At 42.9% G+C, this 24,827-nt stretch overlaps 1 long non-coding RNA gene across 1 annotated transcript; it reads left to right on the plus strand.

Moving 5' to 3' along the window:
* The first annotated feature begins 10,950 nt into the window (after positions 1-10,950).
* LOC120041749 lies at positions 10,951-12,820 on the plus strand. Its single transcript, XR_005475937.1, has 3 exons — positions 10,951-11,020; positions 11,435-11,534; positions 12,444-12,820. It is a non-coding gene; the product is annotated as an uncharacterized LOC120041749 (long non-coding RNA).
* Positions 12,821-24,827: the final 12,007 nt, after the last annotated feature.

The following is a 24,827-nucleotide window of genomic DNA, read 5'->3' on the forward strand; positions in this document are numbered from 1 at the left end:
AGTTTATTAAAGCAGGTCAGTAGTCTACTAAAGCAGGTCAGGTCAGTAGTCTACTACAGCAGGTCAGGTCAGTAGTCTACTAAAGCAGGTCAGGTCAGTAGTTTATTAAAGCAGGTCAGTAGTTTACTAAAGCAGGTCAGGTCAGTAGTTTATTAAAGCAGGTCAGTAGTCTACTAAAGCAGGTCAGGTCAGTAGTCTACTACAGCAGGTCAGTAGTCTACATTAAACAGGGTAGTACAGTAGTCTACATTAAACAGGGTAGTACAGTAGTCTACTGTGCTGATAGTTCAGAAAGTATTGTCATTAATAGTGAATGTTGATCACAGCGTGAATCTCAGGTCAGACTAAACCAGGTCCATTATTACCTGCTTGACCTGATGATGTCACAGGTTCCTGGTGGTTATGTCACTACATCATCATCACCAGCACAGAAACAAATACAACAGGTAGGTAATAACCTTTGACCCCCACAGAGGAACAGTCATCATCATAGACACAATGATCACGTACATCCCGATCCTTGAGGAGAAGCGCTCTCGGAATATCACCTTTTGGACACTGATCTGGGGGGTTATGGGTTAGTGGTAGGGTTAGGGGGTAGTGGTAGGGGTAGGGGTTAGTGGTAGGGTTAGGGGTTAGTGGTAGGGTTAGGGGTTAGTGGTAGGGTTAGGGGTTAGTGGTAGGGTTAGGGGGTAGTGGTAGGGTTAGGGGGTAGTGGTAGGGTTAGGGGTTAGTGGTAGGGAGTAGGGGGTAGTGGTAGGGTTAGGGGTTAGTGGTAGGGTTAGGGGTTAGTGGTAGGGTTAGGGGTAAGTGGTAGGGTTAGGGGTTAGTGTTAGGGTTAGGGGTTAGTGGTAGGGTTAGTGGTAGGGTTAGGGGTTAGTGGTAGGGTTAGGGGTAGTGGTAGGGTTAGGGGTTAGTGGTAGGGTTAGGGGGTAGTGGTAGGGTTAGGGGTTAGTGGTAGGGTTAGGGGGTAGTGGTAGGGTTAGGGGTAGTGGTAGGGTTAGGGGTAGTGGTAGGGTTAGTGGTAGGGTTAGGGGTTAGTGTTAGGGTTAGGGGTTAGTGGTAGGGTTAGGGGGTAGTGGTAGGGTTAGGGGTTAGTGGTAGGGTTAGGGGGTAGTGGTAGGGTTAGTGGTAGGGTTAGGGGTTAGTGGTAGGGTTAGGGGTTAGTGGTAGGGAGTAGGGGTTAGTGGTAGGGTTAGGGGTTAGTGGTAGGGTTAGGGGTTAGTGGTAGGGAGTAGGGGTTAGTGGTAGGGTTATGGGTTAGTGGTAGGGTTAGGGGGTAGTGTTAGGGTTAGGGGTTAGTGTTAGGGTTAGGGGGTAGTGGTAGGGTTAGGGGTTAGTGTTAGGGTTAGGGGTTAGTGGTAGGGTTAGTGGTAGGGTTAGGGGTTAGTGGTAGGGTTAGGGGTAGTGGTAGGGTTAGGGGTTAGTGTTAGGGTTAGGGGTTAGTGGTAGGGTTAGGGGGTAGTGGTAGGGTTAGGGGTTAGTGGTAGGGTTAGGGGGTAGTGGTAGGGTTAGTGGTAGGGTTAGGGGTTAGTGGTAGGGTTAGGGGTTAGTGGTAGGGAGTAGGGGTTAGTGGTAGGGTTAGGGGTTAGTGGTAGGGTTAGGGGTTAGTGGTAGGGTTAGGGGTTAGTGGTAGGGTTAGGGGTTAGTGGTAGGGAGTAGGGGTTAGTGGTAGGGAGTAGGGGGTAGTGGTAGGGAGTAGGGGGTAGGGTTATGGGTTAGTGATAGGGAGTAGGGGTTAGTGGTAGGGTTAGGGGTTAGTGGTAGGGTTAGGGGGTAGTGGTAGGGTTAGGGGTTAGTGGTAGGGTTATGGGTTAGTGATAGGGAGTAGGGGTTAGTGGTAGGGTTAGGGGTTAGTGGTAGGGAGTAGGGGTAGTGGTAGGGTTAGGGGGTAGTGGTAGGGTTAGGGGTTAGTGGTAGGGTTAGGGGTTAGTGGTAGGGTTAGGGGTTAGTGGTAGGGTTAGGGGTTAGGGGGAGGGTTAGGGGTTAGTGGTAGGGTTAGGGGTTAGTGGTAGGGTTAGGGGTTAGTGGTAGGGTTAGGGGTTAGTGGTAGGGTTAGGGGTTAGTGGTAGGGAGTAGGGGTTAGTGGTAGGGAGTAGGGGGTAGTGGTAGGGAGTAGGGGGTAGGGTTATGGGTTAGTGATAGGGAGTAGGGGTTAGTGGTAGGGTTAGGGGTTAGTGGTAGGGTTAGGGGGTAGTGGTAGGGTTAGGGGTTAGTGGTAGGGTTATGGGTTAGTGATAGGGAGTAGGGGTTAGTGGTAGGGTTAGGGGTTAGTGGTAGGGAGTAGGGGTAGTGGTAGGGTTAGGGGGTAGTGGTAGGGTTAGGGGTTAGTGGTAGGGTTAGGGGTTAGTGGTAGGGTTAGGGGTTAGTGGTAGGGTTAGGGGTTAGGGGGAGGGTTAGGGGTTAGTGGTAGGGTTAGGGGTTAGTGGTAGGGTTAGGGGTTAGTGGGAGGGTTAGGGGTTAGTGGTAGGGTTAGGGGTTAGTGGTTGGGTTAGGGGTTAGTGGTAGGGTTAGGGGGTAGTGGTAGGGTTAGGGGGTAGTGGTAGGGTTAGGGGTTAGTGGTAGGGTTAGGGGGTAGTGGTAGGGTTAGGGGTTAGTGGTAGGGAGTAGGGGTTAGTGGTAGGGTTATGGGTTAGTGGTAGGGTTAGGGGGTAGTGGTAGGGTTAGGGGTTAGTGGTAGGGTTAGGGGGTAGTGGTAGGGTTAGGGGGTAGTGGTAGGGTTAGGGGGTAGTGGTAGGGAGTAGGGGTTAGTGGTAGGGTTAGGGGTTAGTGGTAGGGTTAGGGGGTAGTGGTAGGGTTAGGGGTAGGGTTAGGGGTTAGTGGTAGGGTTAGGGGTAGGGTTATTGGGTAGTGGTAGGGTTAGTGGTAGGGTTAGGGGTTAGGGGTAGGGTTAGGGGTTAGTGGTAGGGTTAGGGGTTAGTGGTAGGGTTAGGGGTAGGGTTAGGGGTTAGTGGTAGGGTTAGGGGTTAGTGGTAGGGAGTAGGGGTTAGTGGTAGGGTTAGGGGTTAGTGGTAGGGTTAGGGGGTAGTGTTAGGGTTAGGGGTTAGTGGTAGGGTTAGGGGTTAGTGGTAGGGTTAGGGGGTAGTGGTAGGGTTAGGGGTTAGTGGTAGGGTTAGGGGTTAGTGGTAGGGGTTAGGGGTTAGTGGTAGGGAGTAGGGGGTAGTGGTAGGGAGTAGGGGTTAGTGGTAGGGAGTAGGGGTTAGTGGTAGGGTTAGGGGTTAGTGGTAGGGTTAGGGGGTAGTGGTAGGGTTAGGGGTTAGTGGTAGGGTTAGGGGTTAGTGGTAGGGTTAGGGGTTAGTGGTAGGGAGTAGGGGGTAGTGGTAGGGTTAGGGGGTAGTGTTAGGGTTAGTGGTAGGGTTAGGGGTTAGTGGTAGGGAGTAGGGGGTAGTGGTAGGGTTAGGGGTTAGTGGTAGGGTTAGGGGGTAGTGGTAGGGAGTAGGGGTTAGTGGTAGGGTTAGGGGGTAGTGGTAGGGTTAGTGGTAGGGTTAGGGGTTAGTGGTAGGGAGTAGGGGGTAGTGGTAGGGTTAGGGGGTAGTGGTAGGGAGTAGGGGTTAGTGGTAGGGTTAGGGGGTAGTGGTAGGGTTAGGGGTTAGTGGTAGGGAGTAGGGGTTAGTGGTAGGGTTAGGGGGTAGTGGTAGGGAGTATGGGGTAGTGGTAGGGAGTAGGGGTTAGTGGTAGGGAGTAGGGGGTAGTGGTAGGGTTAGGGGTTAGTGGTAGGGTTAGGGGGTAGTGGTAGGGTTAGGGGGTAGTGGTAGGGAGTAGGGGTTAGTGGTAGGGTTAGGGGTTAGTGGTAGGGAGTAGGGGGTAGTGGTAGGGTTAGGGGTTAGTGGTAGGGTTAGGGGTAGGGTTATGGGTTAGTGGTAGGGTTAGGGGGTAGTGGTAGGGAGTAGGGGGTAGTGGTAGGGTTAGGGGTAGTGGTAGGGTTAGGGGGTAGTGGTAGGGTTAGGGGGTAGTGGTAGGGTTAGGGGTGGACTGGACACCCCCACCATAATGATGGTTCAGCATGTTATTCAGGCTGTCCACAGGAGATCTGGGACTCTGTTGTTCAGATCGTTGTTGATGTTGTTGAGAACTGCTCCAGTCACCATAGACTGTTGTCTGGTCGTTAGCATCCTTACAGTTCTTCACAAGAGCTTCTCTGACTCTGCACTCCATTTTACACCATCTGCCTCGGTTGAAGGATCTTTCCTGTGGGGAACGGCGTTTGTCAGGGTGAACGTTGACTTCTTGGTATCATCATCACGTACTAACATGGGAAAAGGTGACTTCTGTCCATATCCATGTTGTTTCATCGTAGTCTGCATCCGCAGCCTGGTGGTCGACTCTTACACCTTTATAATCTACCTCCATGTCACGTTGACTCTTACACCTTTATAATCTACCTCCATGTCACGTTGACTCTTACACCTTTATAATCTACCTCCATGTCACGTTGACTCTTACACCTTTATAATCTACCTCCATGTCACGTTGACTCTTACACCTTTATAATCTACCTCCATGTCACGTTGACTCTTACACCTTTATAATCTACCTCCATGTCACGTTGACTCTTACACCTTTATAATCTACCTCCATGTCACGTTGACTCTTACACCTTTATAATCTACCTCCATGTCACGTTGACTCTTACACCTTTATAATCTACCTCCATGTCACGTTGACTCTTACACCTTTATAATCTACCTCCATGTCACGTTGACTCTTACACCTTTATAATCTACCTCCATGTCACGTTGACTCTTACACCTTTATAATCTACCTCCATGTCACGTTGGGCATTTACATCTTCAAGCTGCAGAAACATCAGTCAGACATTAAAACTTTTTTAAAAGTTCATACGTTTAACTCACACAAAAAGTCACAATTTCACAATCCAGACTTAAGATGTGTTTCAAAAAGGAGTGTATATATTTGACAAAGCGGTTTTATGCGCTGACAGAATGGAAGATGATAATTAGGAGTTTTTAAAATTATGAGTCCTCACTGTCCGACGCCGAGTCAAGACCGAGACACTCAAATTGTGGTCTCGATACTGGACTCCAAGTACTACAACACTGGCTTGCACTAAACCAGGAAATGCAGTTATCAGGAGAATGTTATTGAATTGTGACTAGAAAAACAAATTTAGTTCACTTCAGAGAGTTTTCACTTATACAAAGTATCAGGAGTCGACTGTCAATCATCACCTCCCAAAATATTCCAATATCACGAATGAGTAGAATTAGACGAGAATGGATGAGAAACACTCTTGGACAGATGGACGCAAATGTATCCGACACCAAGACACTCATTATGTGGTCTGGAGACGGAACTGGAGTCCTGCAACACTACTTCATCACAATGTAAGCTAAATGTGTTGGATACGAAACAAACCCTGGCATATTATAAAGGAGAACATGTCCAAATTAATGATATGCATGCATATCAAACAGGAATATATATTAAATGAATACATTATGTGGTAAAACCGTGTTGTGTTTGTGTGCACAGAGACAGAACCTCCCTATCAGAAAACACCTTTACTTGACATCATAAAATAAACATAACAACATAACTTAGCTCGATCCTTCTTCAGGGCCGCCTCCTCGTATTCGGTTCCGTACCCCGGGAGCTTCTCGCCCTCCTCTCTTTTCCTCCCCCGCAGCGCTCCATTTAGGCGGCCTGCACGGCTGGTTGGTACTCTCCCCTAATTGCTGCCATCAGAGTCTCCATTCCGGGTTCTCCCAGCAGAGGGAGCCAACGTCACGGCACGTACCTCCCCTCTATCACCAACCCCCGGGGTAGACCTCCCAGGATATCACCATGATTGTGTTTCTCCTTGCAGGGGATTAGACAGATGAACTGCATCCTGTCCAAGCCGCCAAACCAGAACCGTGGGGAGACATCAGCACTGGTCATTTTTAATATAATAAACTCTTATTGGTTTCCTGTATCTGTGCATGAACCCTTCGAACACAGTCCATTGTACAAAACAAGTCATCCCCAAGTGAGGGACATCAAGGAGATGAACCTCCAACACTCTGAAGCTTGTTGGGTACATGAAGGCTCATGACAGTTACGTATTCTTTGTTCCAGACCCTTTCTGACCTCATTCAACTAATTGTGATCTACATTGAGGACCATGAATAGTTGAACAAGGTGTTTGTGCTGGGCTGGCAGGAAAGATAACGTGTCCACAGTGCAGTACCCTGGGACAGAAATCACCCACATCTGTATTTTACAATGAGCTTTATGAGTTATAATGAGCGGACAATTCTGCATGATAGAGAACAATGTGTGGATCTACTTCCATCTAACCACAGTGATGCTGCTGATTAAACTCCTAACTAACTCCTGGGAGAGGGTGATGTTCCTGTTGGACCGGAGGTTCCCAACTTCTTTACATCTGTCTGGGTGATGGGGAGGGATGTGCTTCAACCTGAGGAGAACAGAGCAGAAACATAAGGGGGGGAATTAACTTCACTGCTCAAATTTCAGTGTTGGTTCAAGTTGCTGAGAACCTTCAACTACCTTTATTAATGTGCAATGGTTTTGTAAACAGTTTTGCATATTCATAGGCTTGATCAAGTTGTAGGCATTGTATGTAATCAGCTATACACTCGTGGTGGTGGAAAACGGTGTTTCATAAAGTAGGCATATCTTTCCGTTTTTATCCGCCTTCGATATTAAATCGAGTTCTGTAGAAAATCGACGCCTTGCAGCAGAATGTTTTTCTGTATGAACCGGTCCACGGGGAATACGAATATAGACGGCTGCATGCAATGCCTTTGAGCGGTAAGATGAAACAACTATATCGCCATCTGTATTGACTGATCATGTAAGAATGTACAAATAACTTGGCTGGCTAGCATGCCTAGATTGAACAGAGTACAGCTGGTTAGCTGCATTTCGGCCAAAGGGGGCGGTGTTGCAATCTACTGCAAGGATTGCCTGCAGAGTTCTGTTTTACTATCCAGGTCTGTTCCCAAACAATTTGAACTTCTACTTTTAAAAATCTACCTCTCTAAAAACAAGTCTCTCACTGTTGCCGCCTGCTATAGACCACCCTCTGCCCCCAGCTGTGCTCTGGACACCATATGTGAACTGATTGCCCCCCATCTATCTTCAGAGCTTGTGCTGCTAGGCGACCTAAATTGGAACATGCTTAACACCCCAGCCATCCTACAATCTAAGCTGGATGCCCTCAATCTCACACAAATTATCAATGAACCTACCAGGTACCACCCCAATTCCGTAAACACGGGTACCCTCATAGATATCATCCTAACCAACTTGCCCTCCAAATACACCTCTGCTGTTTTCAACCAAGATCTCAGCGATCACTGCCTCATTGCCTGTATCCGTAATGGGTCAGCGATCAAACGACCTCCACTCATCACTGTCAAACGCTCCCTGAAACACTTCAGCGAGCAGGCCTTTCTAATCGACCTGGCCGAGGTATCCTGGAAGGATATTGATCTCATCCCGTCAGTAGAGGATGCCTGGATATTTTTTTTAAATGCCTTCCTCACCATCTTGAATAAGCATGCCCCATTCAAGAAATTTAGAACCAGGAACAGATATAGCCCTTGGTTCTCTCCTGATCTGACTGCCCTTAACCAACAGAAAAACATCCTATGGCGTTCTGCATTAGCATCGAACAGCCCCCGTGATATGCAACTTTTCAGGGAAGCTAGAAACCAGTATACACAGGCAGTTAGAAAAGCCAAGGCTAGCTTTTTCAAGCAGAAATTTGCTTCCTGCAACACAAACTCAAAAAAGTTCTGGGACACTGTAAAGTCCATGGAGAATAAGAACACCTCCACCCAGCTTCCAACTGCACTGAAGATAGGAAACACTGTCACCACCGACAAATCCACTATAATTGAGAATTTCAACAAGCATTTTTCTACGGCTGGCCATGCTTTCCACCTGGCTACCCCTACCCCGGTCAACAGCACTGCCCTCCCCTCTGCTACTCGCCCAAGCCTTCCCCATTTCTCTTTCTCCCAAATACAGTCAGCTGATGTTCTGAAAGAGCTGCAAAATCTGGACCCTTACAAATCAGCCGGGCTAGATAATCTGGACCCTTTCTTTCTAAAACTATCTGCTGAAATTGTTGCCACCCCTATTACCAGCCTTTTCAACCTCTCTTTCGTGTCGTCTGAGATTCCCAAAGATTGGAAAGCAGCTGCGGTTATCCCCCTCTTCAAAGGGGGGGATACTCTTGACCCAAACAGCTACAGACCTATATCTATCCTACCCTGCCTTTCTAAGGTCTTCGAAAGCCAAGTCAACAAACAGATTACCGACCATCTCGAATCCCACCATACCTTCTCCGCTATGCAATCTGGTTTCAGAGCTGGTCATGGGTGCACCTCAGCCACGCTCAAGGTCATAAACGATATCTTAACCGCTATCGATAGGAAACAGTACTGTGCAGCCATATTCATTGACCTGGCCAAGGCTTTTGACTCTGTCAATCACCACATCCTCATCGGCAGACTCGACAGCCTTGGTTTCTCTAATGATTGCCTCGCCTGGTTCACCAACTACTTCTCTGATCGAGTTCAGTGTGTCAAATCGGAGGGTCTGTTGTCCGGACCTCTGGCAGTCTCTATGGGGGTGCCACAGGGTTCAATTCTTGGACCGACTCTCTTCTCTGTATACATCAATGATGTCGCTCTTGCTGCTGGTGAGTCTCTGATCCACCTCTACGCAGACGACACTATTCTGTATACTTCTGGCCCTTCTTTTGACACTGTGTTAACAACCCTCCAGGCGAGCTTCAATGCCATACAACTCTCCTTCCGTGGCCTCCAATTGCTCTTAAATACAAGTAAAACTAAATGCATGCTCTTCAACCGATCGCTGCCTGCACCTGCCCGCCTGTCCAACATCACTACTCTGGACGGCTCTGACTTAGAATATGTAGACAAATACAAATACCTAGGTGTCTGGTTAGACTGTAAACTCTCCTTCCAGACTCACATCAAACATCTCCAATCCAAAGTTAAATCTAGAATCGGCTTCCTATTCCGCAACAAAGCATCCTTCACTCATGCTGCCAAACATACCCTTGTAAAACTGACCATCCTACCAATCCTCGACTTCGGTGATGTCATTTACAAAATAGCCTCCAAAACCCTACTCAATAAATTGGATGCAGTCTATCACAGTGCCATCCGTTTTGTCACCAAAGCCCCATATACTACCCACCACTGCGACCTGTACGCTCTCGTTGGCTGGCCCTCGCTTCACACTCGTCGCCAAACCCACTGGCTCCAGGTCATCTACAAAACCCTGCTAGGTAAAGTCCCCCCTTATCTCAGCTCGCTGGTCACCATAGCAGCACCTACCTGTAGCACGCGCTCCAGCAGGTATATCTCTCTGGTCACCCCCAAAACCAATTCTTCCTTTGGCCGCCTCTCCTTCCAGTTCTCTGCTGCCAATGACTGGAACGAACTACAAAAATCTCTGAAACTGGAAACACTTATCTCCCTCACTAGCTTTAAGCACCAGCTGTCAGAGCAGCTCATAGATTACTGCACCTGTACATAGCCCATCTATAATTTAGCCCAAACAACTACCTCTTTACCTACTGTATTTATTTATTTTGCTCCTTTGCACCCCATTATTTCTATCTCTACTTTGCACCTTCTTCCACTGCAAACCAACCATTCCAGTGTTTTTTTTACTTGCTATATTGTATTTACTTCGCCACCATGGCCTTTTTTATATTTTTATTTATTAATATATTTGATTTGCCTTCACCTCCCTTATCTCACCTCACTTGCTCACATTGTATATAGACTTATTTTTCACTGTATTATTGACTGTATGTTTGTTATACTCCATGTGTAACTATGTGTTGTTGTATGTGTCGAACTGCTTTGCTTTATCTTGGCCAGGTCGCAATTGTAAATGAGAACGTGTTCTCAATTTGCCTACCTGGTTAAATAAAGGTGAAATAAATAAATAAAAACATTTCCAACGTTTTTAAATCACATGTGAAATGAACACATCAGTTGCCATCTTTAGTCTCTGAATTATGTTTATAGATTTGCTACATTTGTCATTAGCTGACCAGCAAGTTCCTCAATTCAGGGTTAAAAAAATGTCTGGCTCTTCACAATTGCCACATTGCTGACTTTACACTTGGTCAGTTTAGTTCATCTCTTAACAGATGATATGCAGGAAGAGATCGCCTGCTAGCTAGTTTTTGGATCCGATGCCAACTTAGCTTGGCTAGCGGGCTGATAAAATGCACTGACTCAACATTTGAATAAAAAATTCACTTGAAAGTAATTTGTTGAGCTTTTAAACAATTTGGTGAATAAATACAAGTACATTTCACAAAGTTATTCGCTATTCCTCTGGAACATTTTTCTCCCAACCGGGGACTTTGTCCGCCATTAATTCAGACATTTTTTTATTTTATTATTTCCGCTAATTGTCGCAAGGTGTTATGGGATACCCTCCCCGGTGAAGGAGACATCGACGAGGCCTTCAAAATTAATAAAATAACGACACCTTAAAACAGCAGTTTAATTGGGATTAAAACACGCCAATTCTGACATATTGCCTTGAAATTCTGCCTGTTGTCGATTGGGACACAGTGTGTGACTTGATTTATGTTTAGTTCAGCCGTCCTGTTGCACTTATCCAACATGACACTATAGGGCAGCGGACATCCACAGAAGTCCCTGTTTTCTCCACCACAGTAAACTAAGTTTTAGGTCTAAAAAAACCAGGGGAGGGACAAAATAAGGATGCTTCACGAATTTGCTATAATCTTTTGCGCATTATTTTCCTGTTTAAGGCCAACCGGATGTCTAGCCAGTCTCAACTAGCGATAATCCACCAATGGCAATGCGAGAAAATCGCAAAAAAACGTATCCAACCACGTGTGGTCCAATCATATTCGCCCTTTGACCTTAGCTCCGCCCCAAAAGCAAACGGCGGCCATGACACTTTCCCCTCATCGGATCATTGTTTACATCAAACGGAGAGTTACAGAGGAAGTATCTTTTATAAGGTTGAATGAAATGGATTGTCATCTTATTGCTACATCTGTGAAGTTGTAAGAAGAATGGAAAAGTGAATTGAAAACATTATACAGTTAAATTTCTGCAGTCATCTACCTATGATACCCGTAGCATTGGTTTGGTATCGGTAACTACCGGTACAATCAGGTGCCACTTGTCTGCATTTTCAATACTATTTTTTACAATCGTAGCTATTTTAATGCATACTATCGCTTAAATTCGTGCTTTGTTGTATGGTGTAAGACGTCTGTGAAGTTGTGAATTCGTGTTTACGTGATGCAGGCTACAGTACAGTAACTTTAGCATGCTACTGTACAGTAGTTTATTTTCGGTTCCAGTGTATAACAGTTTTATTCAACATGTATCAGTCATGGATTAGCTTATACATGTATAATGTTATCTAGTTTAATGGCGTAAAAATGGTGATATTTGCTGTTACGTACGTCTCTTGGAGGAGGGAACGCAACACCCTGCTACAACTCAACTCCCCGTGGAGTGAAAAAGGTATGTGATCGTAGGTACGGGGAAGGACGGCAGGGAAAAATACCGTTTACAGGGAATCTAATTCTTCCTTAAACACGTTAAGGTGGGGAAACTGGGCTGGACCGAACCAAAGCAAAGAAAGTAAAAGTCCCCTCTCCTACCTTACCTGCCTTCCCACAGCTTACCTAACCTTTAGCACCAACTGGCGGCTAACCAAAATACAGGAGGTGATCCGCCCAGGTCTTACCTAGTGTGCATAGACAGATTCAATACTACGGGTTATGTATGCCCGCAGGCCTCTTGCCTAAACACTCCCAAGGTGCCTTCCCCTTCCCCTCTGGGAACAAATGAAACAGAATAATTCAAATTTAGTGAACAATTTCAATAACCCAAAAACACTCAGTCCTATGGCATACACATACCTCTGCAGGAGAGGCTACAAAATACTTTCAGGCTACGAGGCTACAAAAAACTTTTACAGACCAACAGCCATCCCGGGATGCCATTTCCTGAAATACACACAAACCCACAACAACACAGAAACTGTGGAACGTAACATTTGCCTTGCATTTCAATCTACACATGAATATGGTTCTGCAATGTTAGGTAGGCTATTCAATTCCCTTGGCATTCTGCAAGCATACTTTACAATAATGGAAGATATGCATTGTGTTAATCTTACTATTTGTCCGTGTATTGAATGCTACACAGCTTTCCATAAATGCAGTGTGGACTTTTTACAGATGAAACCCCTTCCATTATGACACTCCCTTCCTGTATCTGTCATAAAGGCCTATGCATTCTTTGTCCTTTAGTTACACAACTAAATCTAGTATCTGTCACTTACCTTTCATGCTGTAGATCTGCTGTCATGGTGCTGAGAATGCTTAGTACTATATCTGTCACTTATGTATTCTCTGTATGTATTAGGTATGAACCCTTGGACATACAGGTACCTCCAGCGCTCCCTCCTGCCTCACATTCGGCCCCTGTCCCTGGTGATCTACCCCAGGCCCTCTTGTATCCACCCCAGGCTTCTGAACTTGCCCCAGTGGGGTGAAGACCAGAAGAGGGTGATGTCCTTCCTGCCTCTCTCTCTCTCTCCCTTAAATGCAGCTGGTGATTCCAGAGATCTGGCGGGCATCTCTCAACAAGAAGCAGCAGTGGATTGACCAGATGCTGTTTACCAGGAGCCTCCTACAGAGCTCACAGTCCATCACTGTCCTTTCCCTGGTGGGGTGAAGACCAGAAGAGGGTGATGTCCTTCCTGTCTCCAAGGCCTGCCTCAGAGTGTGCTGGGGTGAGTTTTTCCATAATAAATGAGCAGCTTACAAATTGTCATTTAATATTTTCTTCTCTCATGATCTATCAATACCTCAGGATGCCACTGGGTAAACATGATCTAACTGATTAACTTTTCTGTGATGATATGTGGAAGAAGATGTGTCTGAAGTAAACAGAGGAACTGGCCTAGAGTTAGTCCTGTCTGGTATAATTAGTGGTCAAGACTGGACAAGGAGGGTTGGATAAACTCCTCTCTATGAAGATGAGTCCTGTCTGGTATAATTAGTGGTCAAGACTGGACAAGGAGGGTTGGATAAACTCCTCTGTATGAAGATGAGTCCTGTCTGGTATAATTAGTGGTCAAGACTGGACAAGGAGGGTTGGATAAACTCCTCTGTATGAAGATGAGTCCTGTCTGGTATAATTAGTGGTCAAGACTGGACAAGGAGGGTTGGATAAACTCCTCTGTATGAAGATGAGTCCTGTCTGGTATAATTAGTGGTCAAGACTGGACCAGGAGGGTTGGATAAACTCCTCTGTATGAAGATGAGTCCTGTCTGGTATAATTAGTGGTCAAGACTGGACAAGGAGGGTTGGATAAACTCCTGTGTATGAAGATGAGTCCTGTCTGGTATAATTAGTGGTCAAGACTGGACAAGGAGGGTTGGATAAACTCCTCTGTATGAAGATGAGTCCTGTCTGGTATAATTAGTGGTCAAGACTGGACAAGGAGGGTTGGATAAACTCCTCTGTATGTGGAACAGATGTGACTATTTATCATGTGTAACAATCAAACCTCCCTATTGGCTGTGTGTTCCACATTCTAAAGTAGAACAATCATTCTACTTGCTGAAATATATCCAGAAATGACCTCATTGGACAGAAAGGGGAACTCCTCCCCACACGCATGTTGAACAAATATAATGTTTCCCTGAAACAAAGGATTCCTGTAGTTTCATGAAATAAGAAATGTATTCATAGTGTCCTTTGTCTGGGGTGATGTGAGTTTCCTTCAACAATCAGTGTTCCAGATAGATGACACAGGAACCTTAGTATAAAACTCTTTAGTAATAAAATGTAATTGCAGACAGAGATTCACATCCAGAATACCTCAGTAGTCTATAGTAAAGATCTGTGTGGTAAAACAGGAGACAACACTCTTTATACCAGGTGGTGTGGACAACCTATGTCAAATGCATACGTCAATCACTGTCAAGTTTTGACCTCTTTCTTGTGCAATTCCCCACTTGAAAAGGACAGTCGCTCCACATGAAGATTTTAACTGGATTTCACTCAATAAACAGCCATGGAATCAGTTGTTTGTCTTTTATTTACCATTCTTTGGTTGGCAGTAAACAGGTGAAAAACCTCAAAAAAGAGATGACAAATACAAGTTATTATTTGAGTTGACAGCCTAATTAAATACACAAAATGATCCACATTCACCTCAGATAAACGCATTTCTGCCATTATAAAATACAAGGTTTCCCAAAATAGAAACCCACCATTTTTAATCAAATGAGCAGAATCAGTATATTTTTATCTAAATTTGCATTTTAGCCAAATACATTCAAAATATTTTTTTTAGTAAAAAATTACATTTATTTTCTAATCAGTAGTGTTAAGCAGACAAATCTTACATTTTTTAGCCAAAGATTTTTTAGACTATACATTTGTTACTGAATTAAGAACTTGGTTTACTAAGATTTCTACAAAGTTTAAATTACTTTTAACCATTTCAAACAAGTTCTTTGTCAACAATGAATTTAGCTCTTCTTACTTTTCCTTTATACCCCACAAACAACATTTGAAGTTATAAATACCACTGCAAAAGTCCTATCAAAGTTAAGAGTTAAGAGTCTGTGTTTTCCAGAGTATCATTAGCAGTGCACTGCTTAAAACCTGTTTGGGCTGCAAGGGGCAGTATTGAGTAGCCAGATAAAAGGTGCCCATTTCAAACGGCCTCGTACTCAATTCTTGCTCGTACAATATGCATATTATTATTACTATTGGATAGAAAACACTCTCTAGTTTCTAAAACCGTTTGAATTATTTTTCTGAGTGAAACAGAAGTCATTCTGCAGCACACTTCCTGACCAGGAAGTGGAAAGTCTGAAACGGAGGCTATCTTCTACTTCCTGCCTATAAATGGGCATGAGATCTATTAGTATACATGCACGTCATACACCTTCCCCTGGATGTCAAGAGGCTGTGAGAGAAGAAATTAGGTGATTATCTTGGTCTGAGATGGAACACATCATCTTGGAATGACGTGTCCCCCATTTTCGGTACTCTGAAGAGCGCGACGTGGACAGTGGGATTGCCTTCTCTTTAGCTGACGTAATAGGCGACTATTATCTCCGGCTTTGATTTTATTTGATACATGTCACCATATCATCGTAAAGTATGTTTTTTCAATATAGTTTCATAAGATTATTGAAACGTTTTCGGGAGTTTTGCCGTGTTCCGTTCTCTTCCGTTTGTTGACATGGAGAGATTCGCGCCACTTGGCTAGTGTGCATGCTAATTGAAGAGGGAAAGTTGACGTTCTAAATCCAAACAACGACTGTTCTGGACAAAGGACACCTTGTCCAACATTCTGATGGAAGATCAGCAAAAGTAAGAAACATTTTATGATGCTATTTCATATATCTGTCGTGCATGTGAACTGGTCGTCGGCGCCCAAGTGTTTCTGGCTATTGTGGCTACGCTAATATAACGCTACATTTTGTTTTCGCTGTAAAACACTTAATAAATCGGAAATATTGTCTGGAATCACAAGATGCCTGTCTTTCATTTGCTGTACACTATGTATTTTTCAGAAATGTTTTATGATGAGTAATTAGGTATTTGACGTTGGTGTCTGTAAATATTATGGCTGCTTTCGGTGCAATTTCTGATTGTAGCTGCAATGTAAACTATGATTTATACCTGAAATATGCACATTTTTCTAACAAAACATATGCTATACAATAAATATGTTATCAGACTGTCATCTGATGAAGTTGTTTCTTGGTTAGTGGCTATTTATATCTTTATTTGGTCGAATTTGTGATAGCTACTGATGGAGTAAAAAACTGGTGGAGTAAAAAAAGTGGTCTTTTGCTAACGTGGTTAGCTAATAGATTTACATATTGTGTCTTCCCTGTAAAACATTTAAAAAATCGGACATGTTGGCTGGATTCACAAGATGTGTACCTTTCATATGCTGTATTGGACTTGTTAATGTGTGAAAGTTAAATATTTAAAAAAATATATATTTTGAATTTCGCGCCCTGCACTTTGAGCTGGCTGTTGTCATAAGTGTACCGACGTCGGGCTTGCAGCCAGAAGAAGTTTTTAAACATCTGGAAACTTTACTGGTTCTCTAAAGGTAGTGACTATTTAAATGTAATGGGACAGTTCAGCGAAATAATGTATTCAGATTTGTTTCCTAAACTTCTTTAACTTGTATCTTTTGTGAGGGTGGAGACTTCGCTAACCGGAACTCCCAGTTTCTGACACGTATGGAACCAGAACTTAATCACACAAGATTATAGTTCTGGGTTAACGAGATTAGACTGCTCTAAATAGTGACAGCATCCAGACTTTGGTCCTGGTAGAAAAATATTTTAGGATAAAAACATGACTTGACTCAGCATAGAGTCTGTCAGAACATACACATCACACTATTACAACAGTGGGACTGTTCTGGAATTACGGTTGCTGAGTTCACATTCATTAATATCCCACAAGGCTTAGCGTCTATGTCTCAACAACTAAAATAAGTAACACTTACATTTCCCTTGACCAGCAAGTCAAAATATTTAGTATGAGTTCTCAAAGATTTAACATACATTACAGATATGTATACAACTGAATGAAACGGAGGAAGATGTGTACAACTGAATGAAACGGGGGAAGATGTGTACAACTGAATGAACCGTGGGAAGATGTGTACAACTGAATGAAACGGAGGAAGATGTGTCCAACTGAATGAAACGGAGGAAGATGTGTCCAACTGAATGAAACGGAGGAAGATGTGTCCAACTGAATGAAACGGAGGAAGATGTTTACAACTGAATGAAACGGAGGAAGATGTGTCCAACTGAATGAAACGGAGGAAGATGTGTCCAACTGAATGAAACGGAGGAAGATGTGTCCAAATGAATGAAACGGAGGAAGATGTGTACAACTGAATGAAACGGAGGAAAATGTGTCCAACTGAAAGAAACGGAGGAAGATGTGTCCAACTGAATGAAACGGAGGAAGATGTGTCCAACTGAATGAAACGGAGGAAGATGTGTCCAACTGAATGAAACGGAGGAAGATGTGTCCAACTGAATGAAACGGAGGAAGATGTGTCCAACTGAATGAAACGGAGGAAGATGTGTACAACTGAATGAAACGGAGGAAGATGTGTACAACTGAATGAAACGGAGGAAGATGTGTCCAACTGAATGAAACGGAGGAAGATGTGTCCAACTGAATGAAACGGAGGAAGATGTGTCCAACTGAATGAAACGGAGGAAGATGTGTACAACTGAATGAAACGGAGGAAGATGTGTCCAACTGAATGAAACGGAGGAAGATGTGTCCAACTGAATGAAATGGAGGAAGATGTTTACAACTGAATGAAACGGAGGAAGATGTGTCCAACTGAATGAAACGGAGGAAGATGTGTCCAACTGAATGAAACAGAGGAAGATGTGTCCAACTGAATGAAACGGAGGAAGATGTGTCCAACTGAATGAAATAGAGGAAGATGTGTCCAACTGAACGAAACGGAGGAAGATGTGTCCAACTGAATGAAACGGAGGAAGATGTGTCCAACTGAATGAAACGGAGGAAGATGTGTCCAACTGAATGAAACGGAGGAAGATGTTTACAACTGAATGAAACGGAGGAAGATGTTTACAACTGAATGAAACGGAGGAAGATGTGTCCAACTGAATGAAACAGAGGAAGATGTGTCCAACTGAATGAAACGGAGGAAGATGTGTCTAATTGAATGAAATGGAGGAAGATGTGAACAACTGAATGAAACGGAGGAAGATGTGTCCAACTGAATGAAATGGAGGCAATCAAATGTCAATCAACTTTCCACCTCTGATTTAGCCTCTAACACACTTACTGTAAACTAAGGCATATAATGGATGTTTCATTTACTGGTGTTGTTGGGGGACATTGTTTACAACTTCATGTATTCTGTGGTCTGAACACCGCTGAGTTAATTTCCAGTAACTGAAGTAGTTCACAGTAAGAGTTGACACAAGGCTGTGTATGTAGAGTTAGAAAATGTGGTTCCTAACAGCACTGTGGTCAGAGCAGCACTGGACTGATTAACTGTTTAACACCTGTAAGGGAATTCTGCCCTATGTGTAGAAAAGATTCCAACGGAAACTTCTTTGATCAGAGGTTAGTTTGTTTAATAAGGATTGCAACACACTTACATCAATCTGCAAGCAAGACACTCAGCATTGTGTTTGACGTATTCCCCTTTAATCCCATACTATGGTTCACCCTCCCAGGGTGATGTCCTCTAACTAATACCATATAAGGTCATAGCTTGCAGCACTATTGATAATAACTAAGTCACGTGTTCTTTACAGTTGGTGGGAGATATTAACTTTTAAATCAAATGAAATTTTATTGTTCACATGCACATGGTTAGCAGATGTTAATGCGAGTGTAGCAAAATGCTTGTGCTTCTAGTTCCGACCGTGCAGTAGTATCTATCAAGTAAACTAACGATTTCACAACTACCTGATACACACATTTGTAAAGGAATGATTAAGAATATGAACATATAAATATATGGATGAGCGATAACAGGATGACATAGGCAAGATGCAGTAGATGGTTTCTCTCCTCTTCCTCTTAATTGGTTTCATAAGTCTATAGAAACAGATTCTGGAGCTCAACAGGACATGTCTTAGTTCCTTAATTCATCTATTTCAAAGAGTAAAGTTCAACACACAGGCAAATGACTTCTGCAAAAAGTTTCTTAATACAAGTGTTATTTGTAAGCAATAGGTCAAACATAGTATGTCTCTCTCATGCTCAAGCATCTCTGTATAATGTACAGATATTAAACAATTCCTTACACACCTCAGACTCAGCACTGGACTGATTAACACCTCAGACTCAGCACTGGACTGATTAACACCTCAGACTCAGTACTGGACTGATTAACACCTCAGACTCAGCACTGGACTGATTAACACCTCAGACTCAGCACTGGACTGATTAACACCTCAGACTCAGCACTGAACTGATTAACACCACCAGGAAGAGATGTACAACTTGGTGTATTCTGTGGTCTGACCACTGCTGAGTATATTTCCAGTAACTGAAGTAGGTCACAGTAAGAGCTGACACAAGGCTGTGTCTGTAGAGTTAGAAAATGTGGGTCCTAACAACACTGTGGTCAGAGCAGCACTGGACTGATTAACACCTCAGACTCAGCAGCTGTAGATTCTTCAGTTGAGGCCTTTTCTCAGTAAGAGTAGAGGAGACTGGGGAACAAACTAACACTTTTAGACTTTAGTTTATTATGAAAATATTATTTAAGTTAGAGGAATCATATTTTTATACTAACAACATATCTCAGCTACCATTACACACTAAGTATGCTCCTTGGACATACTACCAGTCATTTACAATTCAACCAAGTGGAAAGGAATTAAATGTTACAATTGACCTAGTAGACGAATGTTCCACAGGTTAATACTTTAAAAAAGGAGAGGCGGCAAGTAAATTTACATTAGGGCCTCTAACACCTTTTTAAACAAAACCTCTTGGTCATGTAGAGACACTAACCAACCATTATCACATTGAATAAGAGCTTTCTACCTGGTTTCTAATTGGACTTATTTATCTGTTACAACTGACCCTGTGTTACTTTGTTCCCCAGTCTACCCTACCTTCATGGAAAATATTTAAAATGACTGCTTCACTTAAGACAAACAAAATGTTACTTCAATCACCATAAAAATGTTAAACAGCTGAAGCAGGTCACACTATTTTACTTCTTGTAAAATTACCTTTGTAGTTGTGATTTAAAGATGTGGACGTTTATTTGCTAACTGTTTACATAAAGTGTTGCCTTTAATGTTGGCTTGTATGACGTATGATATACTATCAATCAATTTCTTATTTCATGAAACTACAGGAATCCTTTGTTTCAGGGAAACATTATATTTGTTCAACATGCGTGTGGGGAGGAGTTCCCATTTCTGTCCAATGAGGTCATTTCTGGACAATATTTCAGCAAGTAAAATTATGGTTCTACTTTAGAACACACAGCCAATAGGGAGGTTTGATTGTTACACATGATAAATAGTCACACCTGTTCCACATACAGAGGAGTTTATCCAACCCTCCTTGTCCAGTCTTGACCACTAATTATACCAGACAGGACTCATCTTCATAGAGAGGAGTTTATCCAACCCTCCTTGTCCAGTCTTGACCTCTAATTATACCAGACAGGACTAACTCTAGGCCAGTTCCTCTGTTTACTTCAGACACATCTTCTTCCACATATCATCACAGAAAAGTTAATCAGTTAGATAATGTTTACCCAGTGGCATCCTGAGACATTGATAGATCATGAGAGAAGAAAATATTAAATGACCATTTCTAAGCTGCTCATTTGTTATGTAAAAACTCACCCCAGCACATTCTGAGGCAGGCCTTGGAGACAGGAAGGACATCACCCTCTTCTGGTCTTCACCCCACTAGGGAAAGGACAGTGATGAACTGTGAGCTCTGTAGGAGGCTCCTGGTAAACAGCATCCGGTCAATCCACTGCTGCTTCTTGTTGAGAGATGCCCGCCGGCTCTCTGGAATCACCAGCTGCATTTAAGGGAGAGAGAGAGAGAGGCAGGAAGGACATCACCCTCTTCTGGCCTTCACCCCACCAGGGAAAGGACAGTGATGAACTGTGAGCTCTGTAGGAGGCTCCTGGTAAACAGCATCCGGTCAATCCACTGCTGCTTCTTGTTGAGAGATGCCCGCCGGCTCTCTGGAATCACCAGCTGCATTTAAGGGAGAGAGAGAGAGAGGCAGGAAGGACATCACCCTCTTCTGGTCTTCACCCCACTGGGGCAAGTTCAGAAGACTGGGGTGGATACAAGGGGGCCTGGGGTAGATCACCAGGGACAGGGGCCGAATGTGAGGCAGGAGGGAGAGCTGGAGGTACCTGTATGTCCAAGGGTTCATACCTAATACATACAGAGAATACATAAGTGACAGATACAGTACTAAGCATTCTCAGCACCATGAGAGCAGATCTACAGCATGAAAGGTAAGTGACAGATACTAGATTTAGTTGTGTAACTAAAGGACAAAGAATGCATAGGCCTTTATGACAGATACAGGAAGGAGTGTCATAATGGAAGGGGTTTCATCTGTAAAAAGTCCACACTGCATTTATGGAAAGTTGTGTAGCATTCAATACATGGACAAATAGTAAGATTAACACAATGCATATCTTTCATTATTGTAAAGTATTCATGCTTGCAGAATGCCAAGGGAATTGAGTATCTCCCGGGTGGTGCAGTGGTCTAGGGCACTGCATCGCAGTGCTAGCTGCGCCACCAGAGTCTCTGGGTTCACGCCCAGGCTGGGCTGGGTTCGCGCCCAGGCTCTGTCGCAGCCGGCCGCAACCGGGAGATCCGTGGGGCAACGCACAATTGGCATAGCGTCGTCCGGGTTAGGTAGGGTTTGGCCGGTAGGGAGGGTTTGGCCGATAGGGATATCCTTGTCTCAGTATGTAAAAATTTAATAAAATGTATGCACTCTACTGTAAGTCGCTCTGGATAAGAGCGTCTACTAAAAATGTAAAATGTATAAAAAATGAGTAGCCTACCTAACATTGCAATACATTGCAGACCCATATTCATGTGTAGATTGAAATGCAAGGCAAATATCCCGATTATCACACCATTAAACTAGATAACATAATACATGTATTAGCTAATCCATGACTGATACATGTTGAATAAAACTGTGTTATACACTGGAACCGAAAATAAACTACTGTACAGTAGCATGTTAAAGTTACTGTACTGTAGCCTGCATCACGTAAACACTATTTCACAACTTCACAGACGTCTTACACCATACAACAAAGCACGAATATAAGCGATAGTATGCATTAAAATAGCTACGATTGTAAAAATAGAATTGAAAATGCAGACAAGTGGCCGCTGATTGTACCGGGAGTTACCGATACCAAACCAATGCTACGGGTATCATAGGTAGATGACTGCAGAGATAGAACTGTATAATGTTTTCAATTCGCTTTTCCATTCTTCTTACAACTTCACAGATGTAGCAATAAGATTACAATCCATTTCATTCAACCTTATTAAAGATACTTCCTCTGTAACTCTCCTTGTGATTTAAACAATGATCCAATGAAGGGAAAGTGTCTTCTTCTTCGGTGGAGTTTAACGGCGGTTGACATCCAATGTTAAGGTGCATTACCGCCACCTGTTGGACGAGGTATTAAATAAGAAACGTAAACAAAATATTCCGGATAAGAGGTAGAACGATATCATATAAAATAAAACAAGTCAACTAAAAAAACATCATACGTCTTCAATCCCAGTCCAGTCCAAAATACATCCCTACACCGGCTCAGGGGCCTGTGATGGGGCTACATTCACCGACAGGATTTCTTGCACCGAGGAAATCAGGAAGACCCCCAAAAACGTTCAGCTGCATTCACAATGATTCCAATGTTCTTAGACTTCTTCTCTGCTTGTGTTGTACAGTTTATAACTATTGTAATAAATTATACAAAGTCCACCATTTTAACATGTAGCATTTTACTATCCCTCGGTTGATGAAAAACCTTCACTGGTCCTGGAGGCTCTACTACCATTGTTCTTCCCTGCCATTCTTTCCTTCCCATTTTCACTCCTTACCCTTGACACCTCATTCTCCTTCAGCCTATCAGGGCACTCCAAGAGCCACATGTTCACCTCCACAGTTGCAGCATTTCCCTTCATCTGGCGTACGATATTCTTCCCTTCTGCACACACTTGACACATGACCAAATCTTTTACATTTATGACACTGAAGGAGCTTGTGCATTAAAGCTCTTACCGGGTAAATCATGAAACCTGACTTTATATGAGAAGGGAGAGATTATTTACCGAAGAACAGTAGCATGGATGGAGTGAACTTATTTTCTCTGTCCACCATACAAGTCCATCAACGTGCACCAACCACTCCATCGATGTCTTCAGTTATATCCTCTACATATCCTCTACAGTTATATCCTCTACATATCCTCTTCAGTTATATCCTCTACATATCCTCTACATATCCTCTTCAGTTATATCCTCTACATATCCTCTACAGTTATATCCTCTACATATCCTCTACAGTTATATCCTCTACAGTTATATCCTCTACATATCCTCTTCAGTTATATCCTCTACATATCCTCTACAGTTATATCCTCTACATATCCTCTTCAGTTATATCCTCTACATATCCTCTACAGTTATATCCTCTACAGTTATATCCTCTACATATCCTCTTCAGTTATATCCTCTACATATCCTCTTCAGTTATATCTTCTTCAGTTATATCCTCTACATATCCTCTACATATCCTCTTCAGTTATATCCTCTACATATCCTCTTCAGTTATATCCTCTACATATCCTCTACAGTTATATCCTCTACATATCCTCTTCAGTTATATCCTCTACATATCCTCTTCAGTTATATCCTCTTCAGTTATATCCTCTACATATCCTCTTCAGTTATATCCTCTACATATCCTCTTCAGTTATATCCTCTACATATCCTCTTCAGTTATATCCTCTACATATCCTCTACAGTTATATCCTCTACATATCCTCTTCAGTTATATCCTCTACATATCCTCTACATATCCTCTTCAGTTATATCCTCTACATATCCTCTACAGTTATATCCTCTACATATCCTCTACAGTTATATCCTCTACAGTTATATCCTCTACAGTTATATCCTCTACATATCCTCTTCAGTTATATCCTCTACAGTTATATCCTCTACATATCCTCTTCAGTTATATCCTCTACATATCCTCTACAGTTATATCCTCTACATATCCTCTTCAGTTATATCCTCTACATATCCTCTTCAGTTATATCCTCTACATATCCTCTACAGTTATATCCTCTACATATCCTCTTCAGTTATATCCTCTTCAGTTATATCCTCTACATATCCTCTTCAGTTATATCCTCTACATATCCTCTTCAGTTATATCCTCTACATATCCTCTTCAGTTATATCCTCTACATATCCTCTTCAGTTATATCCTCTACATATCCTCTTCAGTTATATCTTCTTCAGTTATATCCTCTACATATCCTCTACATATCCTCTACATATCCTCTTCAGTTATGTCCTCTACATATCCTCTTCAGTTATATCCTCTTCAGTTATATCCTCTACATATCCTCTTCAGTTATATCCTCTACATATCCTCTTCAGTTATATCTTCTTCAGTTATATCCTCTACATATCCTCTTCAGTTATATCCTCAACATATCCTCTTCAGTTATATCCTCTTCAGTTATATCCTCTACATATCCTACATATCCTCTTCAGTTATATCCTCTACATATCCTCTTCAGTTATATCCCCTTCAGTTATATCCTCTAGATATCCTCTTCAGTTATATCCTCTACATATCCTCTACAGTTATATCCTCTACATATCCTCTTCAGTTATATCCTCTATATATCCTCTTCAGTTATATCCTCTACATATCCTCTTCAGTTATATCCTCTACATTTCCTCTACATATCCTCTTCAGTTATATCCTCTACATATCCTCTTCAGTTATATCCTCTTCAGTTATATCCTCTACATATCCTACATATCCTCTTCAGTTATATCCTCTACATATCCTCTTCAGTTATATCCTCAACATATCCTCTTCAGTTATATCCTCTTCAGTTATATCCTCTACATATCCTACATATCCTCTTCAGTTATATCCTCTACATATCCTCTTCAGTTATATCCTCTTCAGTTA

The sequence above is a fragment of the Salvelinus namaycush genome, unplaced genomic scaffold, assembly GCF_016432855.1.
Source record: "Salvelinus namaycush isolate Seneca unplaced genomic scaffold, SaNama_1.0 Scaffold526, whole genome shotgun sequence".
In the NCBI taxonomy this organism is placed as follows: domain Eukaryota; kingdom Metazoa; phylum Chordata; class Actinopteri; order Salmoniformes; family Salmonidae; genus Salvelinus; species Salvelinus namaycush.